The sequence below is a fragment of the Lithobates pipiens genome, unplaced genomic scaffold, assembly GCF_037356315.1.
Source record: "Lithobates pipiens isolate NorthernLeopardFrog02 unplaced genomic scaffold, aLitPip1_a1.2 Scaffold_19, whole genome shotgun sequence".
NCBI classification, from domain to species: Eukaryota; Metazoa; Chordata; class Amphibia; order Anura; family Ranidae; genus Lithobates; species Lithobates pipiens.
In genome coordinates this window covers 104470449-104489229 of record NW_027507764.1, presented here as the reverse complement: position 1 = coordinate 104489229, position 18781 = coordinate 104470449, and the positions used below count along the sequence as shown (strand labels likewise).

The window sequence follows — 18781 nt, the reverse complement described above, 5'->3', positions numbered from 1 at the left end:
AATCATGATAAAATCCTCTCAAAATCACTGCAAATTTGCAGTAAAAATGCAGTGCGTTTTTGGTGCCATTATTGGCACCTTTTCTCTTATCGCCATTCTGCCGATAACACCATTTTCGCCAGAAATTTCGGTGCATCTCTAATTACATTGCTAACTTCTTAAAACGCTAGTTGCTGGGCTATCTGCTTTTAGTAATTTCAGACCTGGTGCAAGAATGCAGATCACTTCTGACTGACTGTCTGTCTAATCTGCCTTCTTGTTCTAGGTCATTGGTTGGAGGTTCTTGAAACCAGAAACAGCCAGGCGTAGTATTCTTAGTACAAGTAAGCAATGGCAGCATAAATATTTCAGTTAGTACAAGTCCTTTTGTAAAATTTTAGCATGGCTGACCCCAAGCTGTAGTTGTCAGTAACAATCTGGAGCTGAATCTCTTCTACACAGAGGATCCTCTACAGTCTAAAGTAGCTCCAGGCTCCCCCCCCAAAAAAATTTAAAGTCAGCAGCTACAATTACTGTAGCTGCTGACTTTTAATGCAAGGACACTTGCTTGTCTAGGGATCCAGGGATGTCCTCACCCAAACCGATTCTTCAGTTGGCTTCGGGTGCAGGCGCCGACATCTCTAGTATGGGAAAGAGGAAGTAAAGCCTTGTGACTTCACAGCCTATTGACTAGTGCACAAATCAGTCTGCACCTTGTGAATGGTCCTGTAGTCTTCTGGGACCTGAAGACTGTGGGGGAAAGAGGGGTGACCGAACTGCCAAAAGCAGCCCCCCCCCAAAGAAGTGCCAAATGTGAGAGTGGATTCGACAGGAAATTATGCGATTTTAAGGCGGATCACAGCACCATTTTTAAAAAGGGAAACAAAGCCTATCTTGGTTGCTATCACAACGGGGCGGGCACTTCTGATGCAGCTGCCCATTTTGATGGCAACCTGAGAAGTCTCCTGCACCGCTAGATATCCTGTGCGAGAACGGGCGGTGCATGCTGGTAATGCAGCAGCACCAGAAGACTATCCTAGTAGGCTTTGCATGCCCACTTCAAGATGGAAACGCTTGAAACAGAAATCTAAGTTTAGATTTTAAAATAAAATAATAAAGATAGTGGCACGATTGATGAGAATAGTGTATGCAGCATTACATTAGGATGATAACAGCAGGCTTTAAAAAAAAATTTTTTTAATATGTCAGTGGAACTCAGGTTTAAGGAATGCTGCCCTGTAGTTAGTAACTAGTATCGTTATCTCTTTGCAGTGAACCTGCCTTTTAAAATCACACTTCACAGGCACATATTGCCACCAGCAATTAACCCAATTTTACTTAAAGAATTAGTTCACCTTTACCACAAAACTGCCTATGCAGATAAGGGGCATAGATAGATAAAAATAAACTGTGCAGCTCTGACTAAGGTTGAATAAAGCCCTTGCTATAGGTGTAGGCCATTTACATACCGTATATACTCGAGTATAAGCCGAGATTTTCAGCCTCTTTTTTGAGGCTGAAAGTGCCCCCCTCGGCTTATACTCGAGTCATCGCTGTCTGCCCGCTCGATCAGCGTGTCGAGCAGACAGACAGCGGCCATTCTAGAATTCAAAAGCCGCGCCTCCGGCTCCGCCTTCGCCTGTGATAGGCGGAACACTGAATTTCCCAGCAGCCTGTGTTCCGCCTATCACGGGCATCGTCTCATCCTCGTACTACGGACGAGGATGAGACGATGCCCGTGATAGGCGGAACACAGGCTGCTGGGAAATTGAGTGTTCCGCCTATCACGGACATCCGATAGGCGGAACAGCAGTCAGTGGGAAATTGAGTGTTCCGCCTATCACCGACGGAGGCGCGGCTTTTGAATCCTAGAATGGCCGCCGACGAAGAGCTGAAGGACGGAGGCTCGGCTCGGGACGGGACGGGCCGGGCCGGGACGGGACGCAGGCTGGACGGGACGCAGGCTGGACGGGACGCAGGCTGGACGGACACAGGCAGGCTGGACACAGGTAGGCTGCACGGACACACACACACACACACACACACACACACACACACACACACACACACACACACACACACACACATGCATGGACACACACACACACACACACGGATGCATGGACACACACACAGGGATGGATGGACCCACAGGGATGGACGGACACACAGGGATGGACAGGCATGTCTCACCCTCGGCTTATACACGAGTCAATAATTTTTTCCAGTTTTTTGGGGGTAAATTGGGGGCCTCGGCTTATATTCGGGTCGGCCTATACTCGAGTATATACGGTACCTTATGAAATCTGACTGGAATACTCCCAGGACATTGCTAGGTACTCCCAGGGCATTGCTAAGTGAGGCCTAGTCATCCTCCATCACAGGAGTGAGGTCTCAAATGCTGAGCTCAGAGCTACTGCATCAGGGGAGAGAAAGAGTATGTGAGGGGGTTTGAATCAGAGAAAGCTCGCTCCTGTGATGGTTGAGCAGTAACGATTAGGCCTCCATTAGCAACGTCTTGGGAAAAGGTATGTAAATGGCCTACACCTATAGCAAGTGTATTTTTCATCCTTAGTCAGAGCTGCACAGTTTTAATCTACAGACATCCATTGCCTGCATAGGCAGTTTTTTGGTAAAGGTGAACTATCCTTTTAAATTAAAAGAAAAAACTCTTCTTTACCTTGAATACAAAACTATGTTCTGAGCCTCATGTCACTTCTGCTCAAGGCAAAGGTGACATACTCTATTGCTACCAGGTGCATTGTGGGTGTTGGAAATTATTATTATAATAATTATTCTCTATTGTCAAGATAAAGGAAAAAAACAATCTGCTCATGTAATGTACAAATATGGCTACTCCAAGTATTTATCTTATTATTACACAGGATTTGTATAGCACAAACAGCTTGCATAGCACTTAACACGAGGGCAAAGAATACAGTTACATTACAATTTAATACAGTAGGAATCAGAGGGCCCTGCTTATTAGATCTTACAATCTAAAAGGATACAAAAGGTAGGGGTTGTGGGGGATGGGCTGTTGGAGAAAATAAAAGTATAATTGTTAGTTCCGGGCAGGGTAGGCTTCTCTGAAAGGATTTGGGTTTTCCTAAAATGGAGAGGGAGATGGTCAGTCAATTAAATGGGGGTAGAGTTCCAGAGGATGGGAGAAACTCAAGAGAAGTCCTGAAGGTGAGCATGGGAGGAGGTAACAAGGGAGCTAGAGAGCAGGAGTTCTTGTGAGGAATGAAAAGAAACAACTAGGTTGGTATTTTGAGACTAGGTTAGTGAGGTAGCTGGGGGAAGAGTTGTGGATGGCTTTGTAAGTTATTCGTTTTTTTAATTGTATTTGTTGGGTGAGTGGAGCCAATGGAGGGATCAGCAGAGAGGGGTGTAGCAGACGCTGAATGGTTGGTAAGGTGGATGAGCCTGGTGGCAGCATTCATGATGGACTGAAGGGGGATAGACTATGTAATGGTAAGCCAATGGGGAGGGAGTTGCAGTAGGCGAGGCGAGAGATAACCGGTGAATTAGAAGCTTTGTGGTGCCATTGGTTGGGAAGGGGAATATCTTGGAGATGTTGCGGAGGTTGGGGCAACAAGATTTGGGGCGGGTGAGGCAGCAAGATTTGGACAGTGATTGGATGTGGGACCAAGAGGTTCAGAGTCCAGGATAACACCTAGCACACTGGCATGTAGGGATGGACTGATAGTTGTGCCATTGATCTTGACAGAGGTCAAGGGAAGGGGCATGTGGGGGAGGAAATATGGGCTCAGTTTTGGAAAGATTGAGTTTAAGGAAGTGGTGTGACATCCAGGCTGATATATCTGTTAGTAAATTGGTGATTTGTGAGAAGACTGAGGGAGTGACCTGAGGGGTAGAGAGAGCGAGATTTTGGTGTCGCCAGCTTAGAATTTTTATTGAAAGCCATGGGAGGCTATCAGCTGGCCCAGGAAGGAGATGTTGAAATCACAAATATACAAAACAAGTAATATAAAATATTATCATTAGAGAAATACAGTGGTCCCCAATGTAGCCTCAGTTTGAAAATGCCAATTGCCCTTGTGTGACGTTTAAGTCATAGACTTAGAACAAGCATGCAACCCATGAGTCAGGAAAAAAATAAACGTTCTCATCTCTTTATTTGCCTCATGTAAATTATTCAGAGGGTATTGAAGCCAAAACATCAGCTTGACATCCAGGAAATTAACATTTTCAGAAGCAGTGGCAGTCTACATAGATATCTCACAACATTTACATATGATTATTTATATTCTGTAGATTTTTTTTAAATATTTTTTATTCAAGGACACTTTCACATAGACATCAAAGTTAAGTGGTTGGGTTGTGTTTTTACTGCTTGCTGACCGCTTATCAATACCAGTCAAAATTCTTAACCACTTAAAGTGGTGTTGCACAGAAAACAAAAAAAAAATCATTAAAATTACTAAAAAAATAAATAAAATAAAACATTTGGATTTTTTTTAACTCCCCTCTAAATGCCTGTTGCTAGGAGGTCCCTCGTAGTCTGCCTCCTCCAGTGCCTGGGCTCCTGACGTCACTTCCCCTCGGAGCAGGAAGGGCTCAGCTCTGGCCCCTCCCTCCTGTGACATGTGACAGGTCCCAGATGACTGCGTGGCCAATTACGGTGCGTGGCTCCGCACAGTGGGTGCCCACAGTTGCAATGTCAGCACCGCCGAGTGGAGGAGGGGGGCGAGCAGGGCTTCGATCCCCCGCATCGCTGGACCCTGGGACAGGTAAGTGTCCAATTATTAAAAGTCAGCAGCTGCAGTATTTGTAGCTGCTGACTTTTAATTTTTTTAATTTTTTTTTATGGAAACTCCTCTTTAAAGACCAGGCCTCTTTTTTTTCAGACTCGGTGTTTACAAGTTAAAAACATGTTTTTTTTGCTAGAAAATTACTTAGAACCCCCAAACGTTATACATTTTTTTTTCTAACACCCTAGAGAATAAAATGGCGGTCATTGCAATACTTTTTTCACACCGTATTTGTGCAGCGGTCTTACAGGCGCACTTTTTTGGGGAAAAAATGCACTTTTTTAAATAAAAAAAATAAGTAACCTTGGCCCAATTTTTTTAATATTGTAAAAGATAATGTTACGCCGAGTAAATTGATACCCAATGTCACGCTTCAAAATTGCGCCTGCTCGTGGAATGGTGTCAAACTTTTACCCTTGAAAATCAAGAACTGAGATATGCCTATATAAACAAGGAATGTCTCAGTTCTGACGGGGAAAGGAATGGATTCTGTGTTCCTGCAAAGCAGAGACTCAAATTCATTACCTCCCCTAGTAAAAGCAGCACACAGTTAACACACTAAAACAGGCTAGGCACACAGTTAACCCTTTGATTGCCCTAGATGTTAACTTCTTCCCGACCAGTGTCATTAGTACAGTGACAGTGGATATTTTTAAAACTGATCACTTTATTAGTGTCATTGGTTCCAGGCAAAGTGTCAGAATGTCTACCTCCAATATCGCAGTCCCGCTATAAGTTGTTGATTGCTGCCATTACTAGTAAAAAAAAAAAAATATTCCATACAGTGCCTTGAAAAAGGTTTTCATACCCCTTGAAATTTTCCACATTTTGTCATGTTACAACTAAAAACATAAATGTATTTTATTGGGCTTTTATGTGATAGACCAACACAGAATGGCACTAATTGTGAAGTGGAAGGAAAATGATAAATGGTTTTCAAAATGTTTTACAATGAATATCTGCAAAGTGTGGCGTGCATTTGTATTCACCCCTGAGTCAGTATTTTGTAGAACCAACTTTCCCTGCAATTACAACTGCAAGTCTTTTTTGGGGATGTCTCTACCAGCTTTTCACATCTAGAGAGTGAAAAATTTTGCACATTATTCTCTGCAAAATAGATCAAGCTCTGTCAGATTGGATGGAGAACATCTGTGAACAGCAACTCAAGTCTTGCCACAGAGTCTCAATTGGACTTAGGTCTGGACCATTCTAACACATGAATATGCTTTGATCTAAAGTTCCATTGTAGCTCTGGCTGTATGTTTAGGGTCGTTGTCCTGCTGGAAGGTGAACCTCCGCCCCAGTCTCAAGTCTTTTGCAGACTCTAATGCCGCGTACACACGACCGGCCTTTCCGTCAGAAAATGTCTGACAGAATCATTCCGTCGGATATTATGATCATGTGTGGGCTTCATCAGAATTTTTTCTTAAAAAATTCAGACGGACCTAGAAATAAAACCTGCTTCAAATCTGTCCAATGGAATTAATTTCTATTGGGAAAACCGTTCGTCTATATGCTGGTCCAGACCAAATGCGACACAAGGGCAGCTATTGGCTACTGGCTATTGAACTACCTTTTCTAGCTCCTGTCATACGTCATCACGTTCAAAACGAACGGACTTTGGTCTGTTCATGTGTGGGCAAGTCCGTTCGGAGGAAACTCCGTCGGGAAGAACGTCGGACCTTTTCTGCTGGAAAATCCGGTCGTGTGTTTGCGGCATAACAGGACTTCTTCTAAGATTGCTCTGTATTTGGCTCCATCCATCTTCACATCCACTCTGACCAGCTTCCCTGTCCCTGCTGAAGAAAAACATCCCCACAACATGATGCTGCCATCACGTTTCACGGTGGCGATGGTGTGTTCAGGGTGATGTACAGTGTTAGTTTTTTGCCACACATAGCGTTTTGCTTTTAGACCAAAAAGATCAATTTTGGTCTCATCTGACCTGAGCACCTTCTTCCACATGTTTGCTGTGTCCCCCACAATGGCTTTCTTCTTGCCACTCTTCGATAAAGGCCAGATTTTTGGAGTGCATGACTAATAGTTATCCTGTGGACAGATTCTCTCACCTGCGCTGTGGGTCTCTGCAGCTCCTTCAGAGTTACCATGGGCCTCTTGGTTGCTTCTCTGATTAATGTTCTCCTTGCCCCGGCCTGTCAGTTTAGGTGGACAGCCATGTCTTGGTAGGTTTGCAGTTGTGCCATACTCTTTCCATTTTCGGATGATGGATTGAACAGTACTCCGTGAGATGTTCAAAGCGTGGGATATTTTTTTTTATAACCTAACCTGCTTTAAACTCCACAACTTTAACCCTGACCTGTCTGGTGTGTTCCTTGGCCTTCATGATGCTGTTTGTTCACTAAGGTTCTCTTACAAACCTCTGAGGGCTTCACACAACAGCTGTATTTATACTGAGACTAAATTACACACAGGTGGACTCTATTTACTAATTAGGTTATGTCTGAAGGCAGTTGGTTCATCTAGATTTTATTTAGGGGTATCAGAGTAAAGGGGGCTGAATGCAAATGCACACCACACTTTTCAGATATTTATTTGTAAAAAAAATTGAAAACCATTTATCATTTTCCTTTCACTTCACAATTATGTACCATTTTGTGTTGGTCTATCACATAAAATTCCAATAAAATACATTTAAATTTTTGGTTGTAACATGACAAAATGTGGAAAATTTTAAGGGGTGTGAATACTTTTTCAAGACACTGTAAATATATTCCATAGTTTGTAGATGGTATAATTTCAAAAGAGCCAACTTCCCTAAACTAAGATCCTTGCTAGACGATAATAATTGGGATACAATCTTAGGAACAAAGAACAAAGAGGAAAATGGGTATGCTTTAAGAACATATTAAATAAGGGCATTAGCCAGTGCATTCCAATGGGAAATCTATTTAAAAGAGCTAATAAAAGTTCTGGGTGGTTTAACTCCAATGTAAAAATGCATATAAAAGCAAAGGAGAAGGACTTTAAAAATACAAGGCTGAGAGATCATCATCAGCATTCCAACTTACCAAAGAATGCAACAAGAAATGTAAGGGTGCAGTCAGGGTGGTTAAGATAGAACACGAAAGGCACATAGCGGAGGAGAGTAAAAAAATGCCAATAAATTCTTTAAGTACATACATAGTAAGAAAGGGAGGTCAGATCATATTGGTCCCATAAAGAATGATGAAGGGAATCTGGTTGCTAAGGTTGGAGAGATGGCAAACGTATTGAATTTATTCTTCTCCTCAGTCTTCACGGGGGGAATCCGTGTTTATCCTCATGACATATCACAGGAAGCACCCTCATGGCTAACAGAGGACGGATTTATAAATAGACTTGAAAAACGTAACATTAATAAGTCACCGGGACCAGGTGGCTTGCACCCGAGGGTCCTTAAGGAACTCGGTCAAGTAATTGCCAGACCGTTGTTCCTAATTTTTACAGTCTACTGACTGGAATGGTACCATCTGATTGGAGAAAAGCCAATATTAAAAAAAAGGGCCAAGATACATCCCTGGGAATTACAGACCAGTTAGCCTAACATCAATAGTATGCAAGCTCTTGGAGGGGATGATAAGGGACTATAAACAAGATTTTAGTAATGAAAATGGTATAATTAGCAGTAATCAGCATGGATTAATGAAGACTCGTTCTTGCCAAACCAATCTATTAACCTTCTATGAGGAGGTGAGCTGCCATCTAGGTAAAAGAAGGCCCATAGACGTGGTGTATATGGATTTTGTAAAAGCATTTTTATACAGTTCCCCATGAATGTTTGCTGTAGAAAGTAAGGTCCGTTGGCATGGACCATAGGGTGAGTACATGGATTGAAAGCTGGCTACTGGGGCGAGTTTAGAGGGTAGTGATAAATGGCGAATACTCGGAATGGTCCGGGGTAGAAAGTAGTGTGCCCCAGGGTTCTGTCCTGGGACCAATCCTATTTAGATTATTCATAGACTACCCAGGGGATTGGATAAACAGCTCAATCTCTGTATTTGCGGACGATACTAAGCTAAGCAGGGCAATAACTTCTCCGCAGGATGTGGAAACCTTGCAAGAAGATCTGAACAAATTAATGGAGTAGGCAACTACATTATACAAAAAATGTAAATAATGCATTTGGGTGGCAAAAATATGAATGCAGTCTATTCACTTGTGGGAGAACCTCTGGGGCAATCTAGGATGGAAAAGGACCTGGGGTAGAGTAGATGACAGGCTTAGCAATGGTTTTCAATGCCAAGCTGCTGCAAGCGAAGAAAACAGAATATTGGCATGCATTAAAAAGGGAATCAACTTCAGAGATAAAACAATAAGGCCTCATGCACACGAGACGCAGTTAAACGTGTGTTCAGATGCAGTTGGACACTTTTTTCAACTGCCCCTGAACTCATTCAATGTTATCCTATGTGTCCATGCACACAGTCTCGTTTTTTGCCGTTTTTATGCAGTTGCGTTTAACCTCGTTTTTCCAGAAGCAAAAAAATGGGTTCAGACGCAAAAATTTCCACGTTTCAGAAGCAAAACGCGGCTAAACGCGGCACCCGCGTTTAGCAGAGTTTGCGTTTATATGCGCTTTTAAAGGAACCCAATTTTTTGGACCGGAAAACTCAGAAATATGATCTGAGAATTACATTTTATGACTCGACTTTGGGGGCCCATATCTTGGGGCCACTTATTGCCAGGAACCCCAAATTTGGTATGCTGACACCTTGGATCTAGCACTACAACATATCCAAATTTGGAGTTCCTATCACCAAGTGACCCCGAGATAGGGGGCCCCAAAGTTGGGTCGCAAAATGTCATGTACTTTTCTGCATCAGAGAATGACATTTTGTGACCCGACTTTGGGGGCCCATATCTTGGGGCCAATTATTGCCAGGAACCCCAATGTCATGTCATGCACTTTTCTGCATCAGAGATACATGGCCTCAAAGTCAACTGTGACCATCTGCGGCAATGTAATTTGGTCATTAGGGTTGGGTGTTATGGTAAGTGGTTATCCGTTAGGGTTAGGGTTATTGTTTAGGATTAAGGGTTGGATTAGGGTTAGGGTTGTTTAGGGTTAGTGTAAGGGATAGGGTTAGCTGTTAGGGGTAGGGTTAGTGTTAGGGGTTAGTGGTTAGTGTTAGGATGAATGGTTAGGGTTAGGATTCTGGATATTTTAATAAGGCATTAAAAAATATTATACTACCATATACAGCAGCAAAGAATTAAAATATATCAATCAATACATATTTCACGATAAAAATATAAAACATGTATGTGCAGCTGCGTACCTACCCCAACACGTTTTTTAATTTTAGCCGGATGTCCATTGTCACATTTGATCTGCTACAGATGAATTTTTTTTTCTCTGTCCTTTATTTAAAAAAAAAATAATGTCTATTTATAGCAAATTATCCAATTTTTTTAAATATCTAAAATTTTCTTGTGGCAATTTTTAACATGTTAAAAATATATTAAAAAATTGGCCAAATAAATTTAAAACTATTATAAAAAATCTAATTAACATAGATTTGCTTTTAAATAAAACAATTTGAAACTAGAAAAAATGAATAAAAACATATATTAAGATTAAAAAATAAAGAAAATTTTAGATATTTGAAAAAATTTGATAATTTGCTATAAATAGACATTATTTTTTTTTTTTAATAAAGGACAGAGAAAAAAATTCATCTGTACATCTATAGATAAATATATTTTAGAAATATATACACATACCTGATCGTTACCAACAGACGTTCCTCTGGTGACACACTGTTTCTCATATTGGTGTCCACGAATGTCAGACCAGGTCGTACTTTTTCTAAGAGCAGATCAAATGTGACAATGGACATCCGGCTAAAATGAAAAAACTTGTCGGGGTAGGTACACAGAACATACATGTTTGTGAAATATCCAACGGACATTCGCTGTCCCATCAACGGATGGGTCCAATATCGACGAGCTCTGACTCTGGACCTCTAACGAAATTTGCGTCGACGTTGCTGTCTCATCAAGAGCAACATCAGGAGCATTTCCTGACATATATTCAATATGGGATCCATTTCAAAATATATACCACAGAAAGAGAGGCAAATGCAAGTGTACAACTGCTCTCTATGCTGCTGCTGCTCACTCTGATCAAAATAGCAGAAATAGTTAAAAAAAAAAACATGCTTTGAGAGCTTGGGGAGGGTCTACATGATGTTATCTTTATAAACGCAAACACGGCTAAACGCGGCATGCAAACGCGGCAAAACCCGTGTTTCTAAACGCCCGTTTCAGCTTTTTTTGAGCAGAGTTTTCACCTGCGTCTCGTGTGCATGAGGCCTAATTCTCCCACTGTACAAGACTCTGGTCCGACCTCACCTGGACTATGTCGTGCAGTTCTGGGCACTAGTCCTCAGGAAGGATGTGCTGGAAATTAAGAGAGTACAGAGAAGGAAAACAAAACTTATAAAGGGACTGGAGGATATTAGTTATGAGGAAAGGTTACGAGCACTGAACTTGTTCTCTCTGAAGAGGAGACGCTTGAGAGAGGATATCATTTCAATGTATAAAAACCGCACTGGTGACCCCACAATAGGGATAAAACTTTTCTGCAAAAAGGAAATTTAATAAGACACGTGGCCATTCACTAAAATTAGAAGAAAAGCGGTTTAACCTTAACCTATGTAGTGGGTTCTTTACTGTAAGAGAGGTAAGGATGTGGAACTCTCTTCCACAGGTGATGGTATCAGTGGGGAGCATCGATAATTAAAAAAAAAAAACTATTAGATAAGCACCTGAACCACTGCAACATACAGGGATATACAATGTAATACTGACATAAATCAATATACGCTTACTTGGATTTTTTTTTTTTTTTACCAAAACGTTTGTAGCAGAAAACGTATTGGCCTAAATGTATGAAATTTTTTTTTTATATATATATATATATATTTTTTTTTTTTAAGGTGTGTTTTTTTATTTATTTTTATTGGATATGTTTTATAGCCGAAAGTAAAAAATATTGTGTGTTTTTTATTTTTTTCAAAATTGTCTGTCTTTGTTTATAGCAAAAAATATAAAAAACGTGGAGGTGATCAAATGCCACCAAATGAAAGCTCTATTTGTGGGGGGGAAAAAAAGACATAACTTTGGGTACAGTGTCACACGACCACGAAAATGTCAGTTCAGGTAACTCAGTGGCATATTGCAAAAAATGGCCTGGTCATGAAGGAGAGTAAATCTTCTGGCGGTCAGGTAGTTGCAAAGTGTCAAAAAGTGATTGTTTCCTATTACAGCCCTAAAGAAAAAAAAACATATCTCCCAGGGCATTTTGAGGAGTGTTGCTTACACAACTTGTGCAATGTGTCCAAAGCGCTCGTTAACACTGTAGGTTCATTAAAGTGGTTGTGCCATTGCTTCAGTTTGTGTCGGTGCGCATGTGCCGATAATGTCGGCACATGCAAATACAGGGGATATCTCCTAAACCATGCAGGTATCCTGGGTAGCTACAGGTAAGCCTTATTAACCACTTCAGCCCCGGACCATTTTGCTGGCCAAAGACCAGACCACTTTTTGCGATTCGGCACTGCGTCGCTTTAACTGACAATTGCGCGGTCGTGCGACGTGGCTCCCAAACAAAATTGACGTCCTTTTTTTCCCACAAATAGAGATTTCCTTTGGTGGTATTTGATCACCTCTGCGGTTTTTATTTTTTGCGCTATAAACAAAAATAGAGCGACAATTTTGAAAAAAAAAACGCATTATTTTTTACTTTTTGTTATAATAAATATCCCCAAAAATATATAAAAAAAACATTTTTTTCCCTCAGTTTAGGCCGATACGTATTCTACATATTTTTTGTAAAAAAAATCGCAATAAGCGATTATTGATTGGTTTTGCGCAAAAGTTATAGCGTTTACAAAATAGGGGATAGTTTCATGGCATTTTTATTAATATTTTTATTTTTACTAGTAATGGCGATCAGCGATTTTTATTGTGACCGTGACATTATGGCGGACACATCGGACATTTTTGACACATTTTTGGGACCATTGTCATTTATACAGCAATCACTGCTATATAAATGCAGTGATTCCTGTGTAAATGACACTGGCAGTGAAGGGGTTAACCAGTGGGTGGCAGTGTAGGGGTTAAGTGTTCCTAGGGGTGTGTTACTAACTGTTGGGGGCTGAGGTTTCATTTAGTGAACACTGATCTCTGCTCCACATGGATCGCATTAAAGATTGGACGTACCTGTACGCCAATATGCCTGCCGTGCCATTCTGCTGACGTACATCGGCGTGCGCTGGTCGGGAACTGGTTAAAGCGGCCTGCAGGGGTTTACAACCACTTTAATGCTGGTTAAAGGTGGCTTTAGAATTCAAGCCTGTGGCAAAGAGCCCTAAGGGCTCATTCTGAAGAGCATTTGACAGGCAGTGAGAAGGAATGTATTGCTTTCTCACCACCTGCTTTAACCCCTTGAAGCCCACATTGGTGCTCTGCAATTGCTTGCATTGCACGTGATTGCGGGAAGTTTGCAGAGAAGCACAATTCATTTGAAGTAGCAAGGGGTATAATTCCTGCCACAGCCAGCCCCAGGTGCGGACTCTACAACTAAAAGGAGTAGCAGTTGATTGTCCATAAAAGCGCAGCTCAGCCACTGGGTTTTACTGCTTCCCAACCTCATGTATGAAGGAATCCCATAACACATAAAAGGCTATAGGTCTAGTTTAACAAGAAAGGGATGGTGGTGTGTCATAACCAGGGAGGAGTGTATTAATACAGAAAGCATGCCTTCCCAGGCCTGAGGTCATCTTATGGCATGGATGTGTAGCCAAGGAGGCAGTGGTAAGTAGTGAGCAATCCTCTAGTGCAGTGGGGGTAAGCATAGGTACTTATTTCAAATACATTGGAGTAGAGGGCCTCCAGTGTTACCTTTTGCAGCACAGATTGTGAAAATATTGTCTAGAAATAAAAATTTGCAGCATTTAAAAAAAAAAAAAATGACCGATACAGTCCATCGCTCCTAGCTCATTTGGAATAGATGGTGCAGTCTGGTGTTCTAGTGATATATATTGTAGTAGTGTAGGCCCCGGTGTTGGTGGTTTTAGTTTTGCTGCATTGGAGTCTTGCTGAAACAACACTAAACAAATTCATTATTTGATCATTTAAATTTAGAAATAATACTTTTGACCAACTTTGAAAACAGTCTGGCGCAAAAGTTGAAACCCTCGATCTAGTTGGGTGCCTGCTGTTGCTTCAGAATGTATCGGGTGGATTTGATGTAAATCAACTTGATTTAAATCATAATGTTTAAAGAGCAACTGTCATCTCTGTCCCGCAGCGGTTCCTCCTCTGACCTGCTGTTGACTCACCGACAGTCCCATTCACTTTAATGGGGCGGCTGGTGATGCGGCAGTGACACAACAAGGCGAGGAACGTGGCGGCAGCAAGTGAGTGGATGCCCACTAACAGGCGCTGCCATGATGCATGTGAAAGGACAGTTGGTCTTTAAATGTAAGGACTCATTCTTGCAGGTAGTTAGAATCTTTAATATTTGCAAACAAAATGAAGGTTTCCTATTTAGAATAATAAGCTGTCAGGTTAGTAAAACAGCGATATCAGAACAGATTCAATCATACCGTTTGTAGTGTACATAAATTTGCAAAACAATGGGATAAAGGAATATTCCTGGAATTTGTTTTATCTCACGGTTACTGTGAAATGGTGTGAATACATCAATGCAGTGCATGCTATCTCAGCTTGCAGAGCTTGGATTAATTGAGTGAGTTTACCAAAAATGTAACAATTGCAGAATATACAGCCTCATGCTACATAACTAAGCTCCATTTCATGCTGAATAAAATAAATGATTAATGTATCATAAATAGAAAAATATCTTTAGATATATGTTTTACTCCATAAGCATCTTATTAAAATAAATTTTCATAAAAAACAAAAAAATCGATTTTAAATAAAAAAGATCAGATTTTTTATTTTATTTTTTTAAATCATTGATTGATATCCACCCTGGAATGTATGCAATTTGTGGTCATTGTTCTCTGCAATGCACAACAAAAACCAACCCATGTGTTTTTTTTGTTTTTTGTTTTTCATGTAGCTATCAGGGGAATCAATCCCAGTTGTTTTGCATGTCTGTAATTCTGAAGATTATAATTTCTGTTCATCATTGTTAGTTTTTCATTTACACCATCACCCTCTTCACCCACAGGATCCGCTTTCTTCCTTTGATTGAATCCTCTGTGTCTGCATGAAACTGTAACAAAGGTAATTTTTTCTCTTTAGTGTAAGGGTCTGAAACCCATGCCACCTCCATTGCAGAGCCAAGGGAAATCCTTGGCTCCTGATATGACTCACCCGAGCTGAGAGGGCGTCCCTCACTCTGCTGGGCAATGCCGCATCTGAGTTCTGGTGTGTGAATTTCTGGGGAGGTGAGCATTTGTGCCGAGGGTGAATTTGGCTTAGAAAGGGGGTATTTTTGCTTATAAGGAAAAATGTGTTTTAGTTGCTCTTGACCTCTGCTTCACTCTACGTTACTCCTAACTCCTGCACTTTGTGTTACCAGTATTAACTACTGACCTCCAAACTTTGCCTTACTACTACTGACCCCTGCACTCTGTGTTACCACTGACATAAGAAACATTCCGGTAACACTAACCTCTAAACTAAGCATTTCCTTGTTAGGTTATCTCCTTATCTTTGGTCTCTTCTATGTTATCAAGGTAGAACTTCAGCTCTCCAGGGTTACTTACCCCTGCTTTATTGGTTAAACCTCATGTAACACATTTCGAATTATTATTTTATTGTTTGCAGTCTTTGTTCTATGTGCTCTTTTTGTTCTGCTATCTTTGTCTCTTGGCTTTATCGAGACTTAATCACTCTAAAGATAAAGAAATGCATGTGGAATTTTTCATCTTTTGAGAGTTTTTTTCTATAAATTTACTGTTGACTTTTTTTTCCATTTTATTAAAGCAGATTTCCTTGTTTTTTGTCACTTATAGGCTGGGTTCACACCTATGCAGATTTTCCCGCATCCAATTCTCATGGTAGGAGATTGTGACTGGCTGTCTATGGAGCCGGTTCACATATCTCCGGTGTGAATTACACAGGGTTCTGTGTGTCTTTTGGTCAGTTTCAGATCCAAATTCAGCCCAAAAGTTCAGGCTGAAATCGGATCTGAAGCGGTGAACAAGGACACACCGGACCCCTGCTGTGAGCCGCATGTGGCAATAGTGTGAACCCAGCATTAAAGATTTTTGTGGGGCCAGCTTGGTTCAAAGGAATGTTTACCTTGTACAAAATGGTCATTCTTATGAAACAGTCTTGTAATTTCTGATTGGCTGAGGTGAACCTATCCTTTAAGGTAAGTATTCCATTGAACTGAGCTGGCCAAAAAGAAAAAAAAATGGAAGGAGACACGGAGATCAGCTTTGCATGTTTTAATTATGTTGACATTTTTGCATGTTGTGTATTTTGCACTTAAAAATCAAATGATAAAGATGTGTTTGTTTGCTCCAAAAAACTTAGCTAGCTTTTGGCTGTCATTAAAGTAGCAATTTTAAAGTAAATGAGTTAAACTCTAAGAAAATGTAAAAGAAAGAAATGAATGCAGCTCTCTGTTCATGAATATCATTCAGGGCCAGTTCACCCCATAGAAACGCAGTCCAGATGCGTTCCAGATGCTTTTCTGCATATGTGTTTTTGGTGCGTTTTTGCATCCCCCCCCCTCTTTTTTCTTAACCTTAAGGGTCAGTTCACACCACATGTAGTCCAGTGCATTTTTTTCCTGCATCAAATCACATGGAAAGTAGATTATATGTTTTTTTTAATGGCATAGTTCACACCAGTGCATTCCAGTTCCAGGAAAAAAAGTAGAACATTCTGCATTTTTTGACTCTACTGGAACGCTGTAAAAAGCATCAAAAACGCAGTGGAACACACCAAAAATGCACTGGAGCACACGTCCTTATTTAAGGTTAAGAAAAAAAGAGGGAAAAAAATGTATTGGACTGCATCAAAAATGCACTGTAATGCGTCAAAAATGTGCATGCAGAAAAGTATCTGGAATACATACGGACTGCACTTCTATGGTGTGAACTGGCCCTTAATAAGGACATGTGTGTTCCAGTGCATTTTTAATGCGTTTTACAGTGGTCCAGTACAGGAAAAATGCAGCATGTTCTACTTCTTTTCTGAAACTGGAACGCATTGGAACTGCAAGCACTGGTGTGAACTATGCCATTGAAAACCTTATAACCTACTTTTAACGCATTAAAAAACATACTGGACTGCATGTAGTGTGAACTGGCCTTCAATGTATTTTTTAAATTAAAGCAATACAAGTTCCTGAATTTGGCCTGCTATCAGTCTCTTGTAATACGTAATACATAGTTCGAATGCGCATCAAAAACAAACTTCCAAAATGGGTACGGCACCCAGCGTGCTTGCGTCATGTGTCAAGATCCCTACTTGTGCATGTCGTCATAAAATGACATCATCATGCACTTTTTGTGTACAATACATGACTGAGCTGCCTCACAGCCCCGCCTCCTCTGGTACCAGTCACCCCAGTGCCTGACATCAATCTCCACCCCCTCCATGGTGTCCCACTCCGCAGCTTCCTCCCTTGCTGATTGTGGTACATTGGCTGAAGAGAACAGAGGCAGTTTGAGATTAGCGAGGAATGAGGAATCTAGTGGCCATGTGTCTTCCAGGACAGGGTATCAGCAAGAATTGGACACTGCCATGGCCCCTGCTCATGGATTGTGCGTGTACAGATCAGCTCCAATGCCAGCCCATATTGGTACAATGAATGCTGGTATAATACTAATCCTGACACCCCCCTGAACCCACCGCCCCCATAAATCCAACCACCCCCAGTCCGTGGAACAATTGCCTTCCACAAAACCGATCCCTGGTGCCAAAAAGATTGGGAATCGCCACTGATTATTAGTTTATAGTTCATAGTTTACTTATCAACCAGAACATGTTAACCAACCTAATGTGGAGTAGGTCCCCCTTTTGCCACCAAAACAGCCCTGACCCATTGAGGCGTGGACTCTACTAGACATCTGAAGGTATGCTGTGGTATATGGCACCAGCCAATCTGCCGGCTTGCCTTCTTCCTATAGTGCATCGTGGTACCATCTCTTCCCCAGGTAAGTGACTCACACACCTGGCTATGCACATGATGTAAAAGAAAACAGAATTTCTCAGACCAGGCCACCTTCTTTCATTGCACTGTGGTCTAGTTATGTGCCCATTTAGATGCTTTTGACTGTAGACATGGGTCATGGGCCCCTGACCGGTCTTTGACTACACAGCCCCATAGGAAACAAACTGTGATGCAATATGTGTCCTGACACATTTCTATCGGAACCAGCATCAAGGTCTACAGCAACTTCCATTGTATCAGACTACATGGGCCATGCTTTGCTCCCCACGTGCATGATGTTGCTTGACCTCCCGTGACTTTGTGACCAGTTCCTCCTCCTTGGACCTCTTTTGGTAGGTCCCATTGGAAACAAGGAGCATCCCACATGAGTGGCAGTTTTGGAGATGCTCTGACCCAGTCGACAATTTGGACTTTGTCAAAGTTGCCCAAATACTTATGCTCACCCATTATTTCTGCTTAAAGCACATCAACTTCAGGGGCAATATGTTCACTTGCTCCCTAATATATGCCACCCACTTTCAGATCCCTTTGTAACGAGATTATCAATGTTATTCATGTTAACTGTCCCTGGTCATAATGTTATGACTGACCGGTGTAGCATCTTTGCCTTCAGCAGGAATTTTCTTCTGCTGGAAAATTGACCCTCCAGTATCTGAAGATCACAGTCTGCTCCTGCATTCAAAAATAAAACTCAAGGGTGTGCCTCAAAGAAAAAAATTATATACTATTGGTAATGGAAACACCATGCAGGAGGCAGGGATACCTAGGGACAGTGTAAGTAGATTTGTTCTGTACTTTTAATCCGCAAGGCAACAGACATAGCATGAATGCAGAAGGGCTTTATTTGGCAAGT

The 18781-nt window shown here is 41.4% G+C and overlaps 1 protein-coding gene across 4 annotated transcripts in view; it reads left to right on the top strand.

Annotated features, from left to right (window-relative positions):
• ZMYND11 (zinc finger MYND-type containing 11) overlaps window positions 1-18781 on the top strand; it is a 145916-nt gene that overhangs the window by 32675 nt on the left and 94460 nt on the right. For 2 of the 4 annotated variants that reach the window (XM_077491131.1, XM_077491132.1), the window contains exon 2: window positions 14965-15020. The exons of the other annotated variants lie outside the window; for them this stretch is intronic. The gene's annotated coding sequence lies outside the window, so the exon portion shown is untranslated. The remainder of the gene's footprint in view (window positions 1-14964; window positions 15021-18781) is intronic. 4 annotated transcript variants of the gene reach the window in all.